The sequence below is a fragment of the Rhipicephalus sanguineus genome, chromosome 1 (genome assembly GCF_013339695.2).
Source record: "Rhipicephalus sanguineus isolate Rsan-2018 chromosome 1, BIME_Rsan_1.4, whole genome shotgun sequence".
Lineage (NCBI taxonomy): Eukaryota > Metazoa > Arthropoda > Arachnida > Ixodida > Ixodidae > Rhipicephalus > Rhipicephalus sanguineus.
The window spans coordinates 339,157,562-339,170,390 of NC_051176.1; the positions used below are offsets into that span (position 1 = coordinate 339,157,562).

General features: G+C 46.5%; 1 non-coding gene across 1 annotated transcript; it reads left to right on the plus strand.

Annotated features, from left to right (window-relative positions):
- The first annotated feature begins 10,876 nt into the window (after positions 1 to 10,876).
- Trnay-gua (transfer RNA tyrosine (anticodon GUA)) lies at positions 10,877 to 10,972 on the plus strand. Its single transcript has 2 exons — positions 10,877 to 10,914; positions 10,937 to 10,972. It is a non-coding gene; the product is annotated as a tRNA-Tyr (tRNA).
- The last annotated feature ends 1,857 nt before the right edge of the window (positions 10,973 to 12,829 follow it).

Consider the following 12,829-nt stretch of genomic DNA (forward strand, 5'->3'; position numbering starts at 1 on the left):
AATGAACTTATTAGTGACTGCAGTAAGCGGGCATGTTGTATTGAAAAGTCGTGTTTAGTGCATCCCAATGTCGGGCTTCTACACTACAGGCTGTCGTGCTTCTACGCAATAGGCTTCCCAAGCAACGCTTAGCGGCCCTGCTGGATGGATGGATGGATGGATGCTATGAGCGTCCCCTTTATAACGGGGCGGTGACATGTCTGCCACCAGGCTCGAAGGATAAAAAAAGAAAAAAAAACTTCCTTGTTTCATGTTGTCCTAATGCCTTATCTACATTGATTAAATCTATGTTATTATAACAAAAAATATAAATTCACAGTCCATCTCTCTGCCTCTTAAGGCAGAATAACCTTTTTTCCCCCAATTATTTATTTTTGTACTTTATCTCTACTTTTCTGCCACCAATACTCTAACCGTCTCTTACTTATTTCTATCGCGGGCGTGTTCAGCTTTCCATTGTTGTCCCTAAAACCCAAGGCTTCATGTAGACTCGTGCCCACACGTATACCTGGGTGAATATCGCCACATTCAATCAGTACATGTTCCATCGTTTCCTTAGTTCCCCCGCAGCATGTACATAGTTCTTCTTCGTTACTGAATCTCGCTTTATAACTACGCGTTCTCAGGCAGCCCGACCTTGCTTCAAACAGTAAAGCGCTTCCCCTTGAATTATCATAAAACCTTTCCCTCCTTATTTCGTTTTTTCCTTTTCGGTAGTTACTCAGAGCCGGCTTCTTTTCCATCGCTGTCATCCAATAAGTCCTCTCCGCCTCTCTGACCTTCCGCTTAATGCTCCTCGTTGCCATATCGCCCGCACTGCCAGCCGTATATTTACTGGTGAGCCTCCTAGTTCTTTTTCTCCACTGCGTGTCAACGCTTTTTCTATACAAATACCTGAAAACCTTCTCTGCCCATCTACTCTTCTTCATTTTCCTCAGCCTCTCTTCGAATCTCATTTTGCTCTGCGCTTCCCTCACTTCAAAGCCTGTCCATCCCATATCACCCTTCACCGCCTCATTTGTCGTCTTCCCGTGAGCGCCCAAGGCGAGGCGGCCCACCGTCCTTTGATTTACATCCATTCCTGATTGCACCTCTGACTTCATGCACACCACTGAGTTCCCAAATGTAAGCCCCGGAACCATCACACCCTTCCACAGCCCTCGAAGCACCTCGTACCTATTGTATCCCCATAAAGCTCTGTGCTTCATAATTGCAGCATTCCTCTTTCCCTTTGCTACCGATGCTTTCTCTTGTACCTCCATATATCTATACCCCTCATTTACCCATACTCCGAGGTACTTGTACTCGCTTACCCTCGGTACGCTGCTCTTGACAGGCAGCGCCATCTCTGGCAGAAAAAGAGAAACTGGGGCGTGATCAGCGAGCGTTTTCCCTTCTCTCCACCGCGTTGCCGCTCGCTTCCGTGCACGTGCAGAGCCCTCGCGGTGCACTTGCGGCGTCTCACAATGTACCGCGTGCAGTGCGGCTTCAAAAGGATCTTCAAGCTTGACTGGCGCTTCCGAAAAGCGAACTTGATAAAATGAGAAATGCTATCACGTTAACGGTGAAGAGCAGACGATCGACGACAACCACGCCCGACTGAAAGCGAAATGCATTTCCCAAGTCGCGATTACAACGTGTAGGACGTATATCTCGAGGTAAGTCTCATTCTGTCATGTTAAAGATGAATAATGGTCCACATGCACTCCGAAATGAAGCCGTACACGCTATCGATGTTCTGCGGCGTGGACTACGAATCATATGATTGTTGTTTTGATATGGCATGCTTACAGTAGCAGCCGTGTACTTTCGTGAACAAACGTTTGCGGCGTGCGAAAAAAAGATTATACGGCCATGGCACTGCTTCCTGAGAAGGTTTCAGGCAAGTCCTCCGTGCCGCTGGAGAATCACCCGCCGATTAAGACGCGAGGCAGCTAGCTGAGCTTCAACCACTGTGAAGCAAGATGAACTGCTCGCCTCGTTTTTTCGGCTCTCGCGTCATGCTTGCAGTCTCTTTTTATGATATCGACTTGACAGGCGTATAAAACCTGTTGCGTGAACGCGGCTAGAAAATCGCACAAAGTCAGAAGGTGGTTACTTCTAGGTTGCAATTGCAAAGCATGTATTAAGTGCCAGTTATATTTAGCGGCTTAAATATATATCACCCCAATAAAGTGACAAAAACAAAGCAAACCTGCAGAACGATGTCAAAGCTTGCTGAAAATGCACAGACGTCCGTTCCGGCGTGATAAAGCAGCCTTCCCGACGCGTGAAATGCAGGCGCCGAACTTCTGACAATGTGCGGAGTTCAGTTGAATTCAACCAACCGCGCAACGCTAACGGTATAACGCGAATGTGAACGTTCAACAACGACGGGTAGGTCTCACGAGCACGGGGAATCAAAACACAAAGTTGCTTCACCTGCAATCGTAACTGGACTTTAACAATGCGAGAAGAGAGCGAGTAATCAATACTGTAGTCGCTGCGTGCATGCGCCCCGTTACTTACTGATTCAGGTAGTCGGAACGAACGAAAGCGATGAACTCAGACAGCCAAAATAGAAGGCGAGACAGCGCTGTCAGCTATCCACGCTTGCCGCCTTTATTTCTCGTGCGACACGCCCGGGAACCGATACAGTTTAACACGTGAATCGTGTGCCTTGTCTGCACTGTTGTGGCTGGCCACTAAACCGCAATACTTCGGACCACGCTTGCGCTTCCGCGGGGTCGCTTCTGCCATCGTGGAAGTGCGCAGCTTCGCACAGCAAGCCTCTCGGTTCAACATACCCAGCTGACGGCCTCCCAGTTACCCGCACCGAGAGAAGAACGCGTGCGCACGTGCGCTACCGCTACCGTGAAAGGGGGTGAGTCGGCCGCGCGAAGGTTCAGAGCTTTCCGACAGAGCCGCAGCGCGGCTAGCGCGGCGCTGTCGTCGCGCCGCAAACTTGAGCTTGGGTTCCCTTTTCCACTAGGCGGAATTCTTCTAACGTGTTCGTGCTCCGAGATATCCGGCTGCGATGTTTAATTCCTGTGCATATCACTTCGCATGCAATGCAGTGAGGACTGGCGCAGAGCTCCTCCCTGATGTACCGCGGCAGTTGCTTGCGGCCTTTATTCTGACAACGGGTCGAAGGCATAGGCAAAGGTGATAACGGTTACCCTATTACTACTTTGTGAATGTCCTTTGCGAAAAAAAAAAACACAGGACGCCATAGAAAGAAACCACGAGACGAGCGCTCGTCTCGTCGTTTCTTTCTATCGTGTCCTCTGTTTCTTTTCTTTTTTTTTTGCGCAAATGCCATTCACAATAGAACACGAACTCGCCCCACGCTCTGTTCTTCTAAGCCTTTTACTATCGAATGGCGATACCAAGAGATGACTGCACGTGACATCACGGGAGAACATTGCGCCGATCCTCACTGTCTTGCACGCGTAATCATGCAAACCGCATGCTCGGAGCACGGACATGCTAGAATTCTTCCAATTGCAACAGTGGAGAGACACAACTGCCTCCAACTTTTCAATAGGAACACGCCCGCTTATCACAATCACTAACAAGTAATTATTGAATTGTAGTTAATTCGGTGGCTCACAGCAATAATTATGATCTTACTCTGTGTCTCCCTGGATACATTCCTTATCTGCACAGGTGGTGTTCGCGTATCTCCTCTTGCTGAATTTTAAGAAATCGAGAAAGCGTAATTTTGATCACCCTAATAATATCTGCGGTTTTACGTCCTAAAACCACAATATGATGGACGCCGTAGTGGAGGGCTCCGGAAATTTTGACCATCTGGTGTTCTTTAACGTGCACCCAAATCTAAGTACACGGGCCTCCACCATTTCGCCTCGATCGAAATGCGATCGCCGCGGCCGGGATCGAACCCCCGACCTTCGGGTCAGCAGCCGAGTATCGTAGCCACTGTACCACCGAGGCGGACAATTTTGATCACCCTGTATGTGAAGTTACAGTTGGTGAAGTGGATGGACGCCAGGGACGGATCGCGGCGATCCGTTCCTGGCGTCCATAATAAAAACGAAGCTGGGCTTCGTTTTAAATGCGAATGCATTTCTTAGTCGGGGCATGTCAGGCGTCTGTCGGTGTCCGCGCGCCGGCAGGTGTTATCTCTCCGCTCTCACTCCCTCTCCCATAGCAACAGCTGCGGGCGCGCGCGCTTATCCTCGCCCCTAGCAACCGGAGCAGGTGGTGCGGGCGGAGTAGCGGAGAGTGAGTGGAGAGGAGCGCGCTCTGGCGTGTGAGGGCGCTCGCATCGCGGGAGCTCGGCGGTACGACGCTGCTGCGTGCGCGCGCGCCGTTGCCACATAGAGTAATATAAAAAGGGTTAGGAGAGGACAGTCCCGTAGGCCCCTGCGGCTGATTTGGGTTCGCAGCGCACCAAACGGAAGTGGGGAATCCTAACAGCCGCCTCAGAGATGAGAAATCGCAAAAAAAAATAACAATGCCGATCTCAGAGGCCATTATTTAGCTATAGGTAATTGTCTCCAACGCACTTCTCAGCGCCCTTTCGCGAAAAACATTCCCAAGCAGTTGCCGTAGTGAAAACAAAGCAACCTTCGGTGCATGAACTACTGAGGCAGTATTTAAGGAGAATATTACGTCGTAGCCATGGCCAACGAACACTGTTCTCATTTCTCAAGTTCTCTCTAATTCGGCTCTTAACATAGGCGTCAAACAAACTGCGAATACCACAAATAACGATTCTAAACATAACTGCACTCTTTCACACATTTGCACACCCATGCAGTGAATTAGAACTGCGTGTAACGGCATTGTATGCACAAAGAAAACCTTACGACGCAAGCGGCGACTCATTTTTGGCGCCAAGAAACGATTTCTTCGCTAACGTGCTGCGCAGCATTTCAAGTTGCTATTTCTTAATGCAAAGCAATTCACGAGCATCATACGCGAAGCGTGAAACACAAAGAAGTTTTCGGCGCTAAAACACAATGTGCGTCAAATGTCAACTTAAAGCTGTAGAGACAAATACATTGCAAAGTAATGAAGGGAAAAAAGAACCTAATGAAGGCGTTCTTACCAAGCAGCCGCCAAGCAGAGTGACTTCCCGGCAGACGATCCCAGCGAATTCCACCGAGCAGGTAGAGCCAATTTTATATGCGTCGCCGCGTCGTCTTGCCAGTCTTGCCATGGTCTTGCCGGCGAACATGACCATATATGGTCATGTTAGCTACCAATCGATGATTTCGAACTGTCCAATCGCAGACGACAAAGACAGATTTAGAGCCGCACTGCGAGCCAGCGGAAGCCACTGCCGCAGCCACATAGTCTGACAAAGACAAGTAGATGTATCGTGAACCAGAAAAGGTACTGCAGTAGATAACCTAGTACGCGCGTTCTCTTGGAAACAGGGAGTGACGTGCTGCCGTCTAACGGCTGGCGGGAAGCTACGTAGCTCCGCCGCTTATAGTGTCCACTCTTGTCATTTTCTGCTACTCTATGGTTGCCAATCGCCGAGCGGGCGGTGTGGACGTGTTCCTCAAGTGATACCTGCCCTTCAGCGAAGAACTGCGACAGCAACGGCAGTCCTCGCTTCTCGTCCTCGATCGCCGCGTCTGCCCTATAGTGTCAGTGGTGGTCTGTGTGACGATGGTGCCGACGACGCCGTCAACGAGTACTACTTTGCTCGAAGCGGCAAGGACGGCGAATACTGCAGCTTTCGTCTCGTCATTAATTTACGCCATTAAAATTACTACGCCGTGTACTCTCGGCGCAAGAAATGCATTCGCATTTCCTCACGATTCCATTCGGGTAGGTGTTTTATGTATTCACGAAGCCAAGCGTGACAAACATAATACTAACTAATACATTTTATGTAATTAGTATTGTGTAATTAGTATTGTGTAATTAAATATGTTATGCATTATGTAATTAATTAAATAATTAACTCACTCATATCATGTGCAGGTCAGCGCCTACAGACGGATTCACTGTCTCTTAGAATTTGAATAGGTCACTGCAGGGTGTCGGAACGAAATGTTTTTCGTTTCGGTTTTAGTTTCGTTCCACCGCATAAAGTTCCGTTCCGTTTCTGTTCCCGATCGAAAAAAAAATGTTCCGTAACGGTTCGTAACGGTTTTTTTTGTATGCAAATATTTCAAGTAAAGGTAATCATAAAAAAACATTGGATTTGTGATGTAGTTACTTGCCCTCCCCTTAAGAAAGTGGCAAGGCTAAAACACGTTCTTCAGAGGAGCGGAAGTAAGTGTACAACGAATTCCTACCAACTAGCACAAACCAGTACTACTTTCAAAGTCATAGTATTTATTTTCTTAAAAGACAAATAGGAATTTTTTTAGTGGACTCAGTGTTTTGTGTCAAGGGAGTGAGCACGACCTCAGAAGCAGCACGTCATTGAGTCTACTCTCTGATGTGCGATACCGTTGTTCTGATATAAAGATAGCCAGGCCTGCGCGAAACACGCAGCACAGTCACAGCGAAAGCTGGAAGAGCGGACTTTGTAGACCCCATTGTAGAGTCTCTTGGGGCAACTAATACAAGTACACATGCAAGCTACCCACTACGCGATAAATCATCGTAATTTTTCTGAAGTATCGAAGTTCCCACTATGCCATTTTTCGTCATTCTTCGGAGAATCGTGGTACCCGCTACACATCTGTAAGGCATTATGTGCACTTTGTGCTGTAGCTGATGATGATGAAGTATTATGGCTGTGCACTTTGCAGTGGGTGGGAAGCAGTATTGCGGAATGGGCGCCTCCATTCCATTCAAATTCCATTCCGGGGAATTAGAACTTTCCGCAATTCCATTCCTTTCAATTCCTCACAAGGAAAAAACTTAGCACATTCGGTCTCTGGGAATGGCCGGGCAGCTCATTCCCATTCCTGAAATTCTTCAACGTAGGAAAGGTATCTTGATAGTTTTATCGAGTTAAGAATGAACGCCCCATAAAGGTGATGTCATCAGATACACTAAGAACTGCAAAAGTACGCAAAACACGGTACCAAGGTCGAGGGATAGTAGCTTGGTGACATATGTCGTGCAGTATAACCACCCTACTAATTCCCATAGTGGCAGTTCTCCCGCTGCCTATAATATTTTCATGGTCAGCGTCTTTGAAGGAATGGTGGTGTTTTAATATTGTTTAAGCCTAAATGTGTTAATGCTAAAATGACGACATAGCGTATTTTTTGCTGACAAAAGTGGTATTCAAGAAGGCTAAGCAGTTTTGCCAAGCCTCTGGAGCGGTCGGGAATATGGAGAAAAATTAGATTTGGTTAATGGGGAAGAAAACCCTCTAGGATCTGCTGGTATTAGTTGGAACAGTGCACCGCTCGGGCACCTTGTGCCTTTGCATCGAATACGGAACACTGGGCCGCACTGCTCGTCAGCACTCACGCTTGTCAAGCGCGCCTCGCAAGCATGGATGGGGTGAGGAGAACTTTCTGTGTTCGCCTGTGGGCAGGTATGCAATATCTTCCTTGTCGCGAAGGTTATTTACGTGTGTCAGGTAATAAACTGCTCGTGAGATAAAGGTCACGCTGTCCATAGAGTATTCGCCACTTTCGTGTGGGGGTATCAATGAGAACCAACGCGCAGAAATAATTTGTTTTCTCCCTTCTGTATCTGCTGGGATAATGCATTTGTTTGTATACTAACTTATGCCTCGGTTTGTAGTAGGTGCGTTGCCTATAAATGTACTGTGCCTGTAATTAGCCAAGCCATTTTAAGAATACTGCTTTATTGTTAATTCCGAGGCTCTGACTTACTAATGTTGGAAGTTTGCAAAACAGGACGTAGAAGAAAACGTGCTCTATTTTCGGAAAAAGACGAAATTCTATTCCCATTGCATTCCGTGAAAAAGGCGCTTAATTCCATTCTCATTCCATTCCTCCAAGTCCACGTTCCATTCCGGGGTCGCGAAAATGTGGAATGATTCCGGAGTCATTCCAATTCTGGTGGGGGAACTCCGCAACACTGGTGGGAAGCATTAAAGCACACACTTTTTGCGCTATTAGCATTGTCTGATGACTGGGTGTTATTTTCATCTTCTGCCACGCTATATTACATACGTTAACGCGATTCTTTGTTTGACGTGACGCCTGTATAGAGTGTTTTTGTGAAGGAGTTACAAGCACCAGCGTGGCACTCTGGTGGAAGACCCGACCGCCACGCAGAGGGCGCGGTTTAAAATCCCATCCGATCCTAGAAATTTGTTTCTCATTTAATTTTTTCTTATATCACGCAATAGCGGTCACGGACACCGGCGGCGGAGGACAACTATGGTGCCGAAGTCAGCTATTGTGATCTCATAACAGCTTTCGCTGTAACAAACTTCAGCGCCGACAATGCCCTCTCCACTTCGGCCTGCGTGACAGGCGTGCGAAAGTCCGCTTACGTTAATATAAATATCTCTGGTTGCCACTGTTTTCGTTTTTCGCACAATTTCAACATATCTTTGCATTAGAATTCTTGCCTGAGGTAAGCGCTAATACTGTACCCCGAGATATGCATAGCTGCTCACGCTGCATGAGCTCAATTGTTCCGGATTGCGAAGTCTTCTCGTGAACCGAAAAACGATTGAAACAATTTCGGTTTCACTCCGGAACGAAATAATAGATAAAGTTTCCGTTACGTTTTCGTTCCGGTCAAAAATATCGTTTTTTTTTTCGTTTTTCGTTTTCGGTTTTCGTTCCGTTCCGACACCCTGGGTCACTGTTCGCGTGACGCCATTTACATTGAAGCGCCAATGAACGCTCATCGTTCTAAGCATTGCACGTTCGTCGAATTCAGTGAGTCATGTACTTAGTTTGCGCGTTTGTCCGCCTCACCATTCTAGTGAGGGCTTATTTAGTGCCACATTATGCCTTCCACAATTATGTGTCATCAGTACCTTGCCATCTGTGCGGGCATTTTCATGCTTGACCTTCTCGTGCTGAAAAGTGCAAAAAGCAGCTTCATCGCAAGTCACAACAGCACGTCCAGCGCTGCGCGACTTCTTTCCATAACAACACAAAAGAAAAAAAAAAACGCTACGCGCATACGTATTTTCCAGCTAATTGAGAGAGAGAGAGATAAACATTTTAATGAAGCTGGAGATATTTGCCTGGCTGTTCGCCTGACATGCTACTCCAGGTGCTGGGTGACGATTATGATATATACAGTGATAACCACATAACACATACAGTCACACAAGTTTACAAAGTTTCGTTCAGGCTCAGTGGCTCAGTTCAGGTTCCGGTTCAGTGGTTCAGGTTCAGTGGCTGCAGCGAGTGTAGGAAGCGCGAAAGCAGCATTCCTATTTTTTACCCAGCGCAGCGTCTCTGTTACGCAGCTTCCTTCTATAGTTAGCACTGAAACGTCACTACATCGTAAGGTGAGTAGCAACTGCAAGTTCCACCAATGCTGGTAATAAAACGGTATAAATGAATGTTGACCGTTCTAATACTCATACTGCGCAAATGCGGAGTTGGAAAGCTTTCGGAATGTAGGAGGGCTAAACAGGGCGCTATATAAAACAATTAAAAACAGTGCTCATTACGTTAACTTATAGTCTGTCTCATTAGAATGATTGCCCAAACATATAATTTGAACTTTAAAAAAGTAATAGATTCGCACTTCTCAAATTCACTGCAGGCTGCCTGTTTCGTCTGTATATGTATATGCACCTTGTTTGTGATAGCCCTCCCCTCAAACCGCGGCCGCAGCGAATAGTGGTCGAATTCATGACCTCGGCAACGCGGTGCTCGTGAACCTATACATTACGCGTATTTGTATCCTGTGAGAAAAAGCCACAGTTTCACCGCAAGGGCGAACAATGAAGGCGATAGCAACAAATTGTAATGTTATACGAAGAGAGGTTGGCAGCTAACTCTTTTGGGTCCGATCTCGCGTAACTCTGCAAAGCGCAGGTTTAAAAGAACATGGCCACTCCAGGGAGGGATGTTCTTTCCGCACAGTCTCTTCATGTTGAAATCGCAGCACGTAGAAGGGTATACGAGCCGCCTGCTGATGGCTGCAGAGATAGCGCGCGCGCCATAGATCGCGACCGCGCCCTTAGAATCAAAGTTCAAAGTTGCTGCTCGAGTGACCCCCCCCCCCCTCGCGTCTTTTCATGCTCGTTCAAGACGGGCGGGGCGTTTCCTCTCTTCTTCGACGGCAGGCCTGCCGAGCGGGCTGATGTTATCGCATGTGCCCTCCGAGCGACGGGATGGGCCGGCTCGTTTGATCTTTGCTTCAGCCTCGTTCGTCGCCCCCGCTTCCACGCTTTTACCCGCGGTAGAACATACGACGCGCGGGGGGATATTATCAATTTGGACTTTATACGGGACATGACGGCGACGGCAAAAACCCGTCGAGATTGTACATATAAAATAAAATACGTTTGATACGCTGAATGCAGGAGAGGTATAGTGTTTGTAAAACTTATCCTTTTATTTTTATTTATTTATTGTACCCTCAAGGCCCGAGGGCATTACGGAGGGGAGTGGTAAACGGGAAATTGTACAACAATTGTGCAGTAATATTATACAGTAAGAAAGTAATACAGTAGCGTAATAAAACAACACACTAGTAATATCAATACAGTGAACTCTCACTTGAGTGAACTTCAAGGGAGCCAAAGAAATAGTTCACTTAACTGAGAGTTCACTAAACTGAATATTCACTAGAATACGGAACAGCATTGGGTTTCCGCCGGTTGGCGGATTTTTTTCACCGTTACCTTAATTTCGCCAATATTTCTTGTTATCTTTGATTCCCCTCACCTTTCTCGATTGTGGAGTAGGGTATAATGCCTACAAGGAATTATCGGCGTTTTTCTAAATACGAAGGTCGCGAATAAACACAGTGAAAGAGCTCGTAAAGAACCACACCTCGCTCCGTCGGTAGCTCAGTTGGTAGAGCGGTGGACTGTAGAAGTACTACTGTGGCAACGTCTATCCATAGGTCGCTGGTTCGGACCCGGTCGACGGAATTTTTTTCGCCGTTATCCTAGTTTCGCAAATATTCCTTGTTATCTTTGATTCCCCTCACCTTTCTCGGTTATGGGGTAGAGTATGGTGCCTGCAAGGAATTCTCGGCGCTTTCTTATATACGAAGGTCGCGAATAAACGCAGTGAAAGAGAGCTCGTAAAGAACCGCACTTCGCTGCGTCGGTAGCTAAGTTGGTAGGGCGGTGGACTGTAGAAGTGCTATTGTGGCAACGATTATCCGTTGTTATGGTTCTTCTTCCTTTTTCCAATTTTTTTTGCATGATATTGGAATAAGATAAAATGTCTTGAAGGTAGCGAGGAAATACCGCATTTCCAATATTTTGGAGGAATTTCGGAGCCATTTCTAAACACACGCGGTGCACGCGTTCCAGAATTATTTGCATTGTGTATCTTGGCATCTGTGTGGTATTTTCGCATTTGACGTTCTCTTCTTGGAAAGTGCAGAAAGCTGCGTGTTAGCTAGTTACGACAGCACGTCCAGCGTTGCGGAACTTTTCACCCCGAGCAATAGTGCTGCGTGTATAGGTTCCAGCTATAAGAGAGCGGCTGCGGAGAGCATAGCAAGCGCGAAGGCAATTTTTATATTTACCCCTTCGCAACGCCTCTGTTGCACGGAATTCTAGTAAAGTTTCCCCAGAAACGACATTATTGTAAGGTGAGTTGCAGTTACAACTTTTATCAATGATGGTCGTAAGGCAGTTCAAAGAGACGTTGGCCTTTCCAAAACTGATACTGCGCCAATGAGGAATCAGGAAACAGCCACAGTGACGGACGACTAAGTTCGGTGTCTAGGCGAGCGATTGTAATGTTGAGGTTAAGTATTTAGCGTTACTATTAGCGCCCATACTTTTAATTTGAACTTTGGGAATTGCGAATGCATTTTTTTTCTAGAATTCATAGTAGGCTCGTGGTTTGTTTACGTATGTTCATTTCCTGTTGACTAGGAAGAAGGTTGCAAGCATTTCGTTTGAGGGGAAGGGGTAGGGTGTTATTATCCCGTACTCCTTCATTTTTTGTCGTTGATTGTTCACTACATTTTCTTATTCATCAATAACTATCATTTTTGTGCGTATTATGACTATAACATAACATCCCTTGTTATGTATTCTTCCTTTTCCAATTTTTTGCATGATATTGGAGTAAGGTAAAATTTCTTGAAGGTAGCGAGAAGATACCGCATTTACCTTATTTTGGAGGAATTTCGGAACCATTTCTTAAAACACCCGGTGCATGCGTTCCAGAAATATTTGCATTGTGTATCTTGGCATCTGTGCGGGCATTTTCGCGTTTGACCTTCTCTTCCTGAAAAGTGCAGACGTTTCATTACTTACAACAGGGTTACACTGTATGTACTGCCTTGTGTTACAACAGTGCTACATTGTATGTGAAGATGCCTTTCTCGAGTGTGATAACACGTGTAATTTTTATGTAATATGAGATTCTTTTTTTCTTTGTATTTCCTTTTTTTTTTGGGGGGGGGGGGGGCGATAATAGTCTGCACTTGCCGCTCTGCGTTCATATCTCCCTCTTTTGGTGCGAAGTTCAAGGGACGGTGTACCTCGTCAAGCCGTTTTGTCGCTTTTAGCTCACGGCCCTCGACATCTGTATTTTTCGGTGTCTTTCATTGTGGTTAAAGCAGCGCAAGTAAGACGGACGAAGAAGGATACACAACGAGTCTCATATTCGGAGTCTGATGTTGAAGTAAAATGATTCTGATCCCGATTATGACGTGCCCTATTTATACTGCGGCTTCCGCGAGTCGCAGTCGAACCCACGACCTTGGCGACATGGCAGTGGACTATTACGCATGATAATATGCGCAAGTGTAACTTATCGAT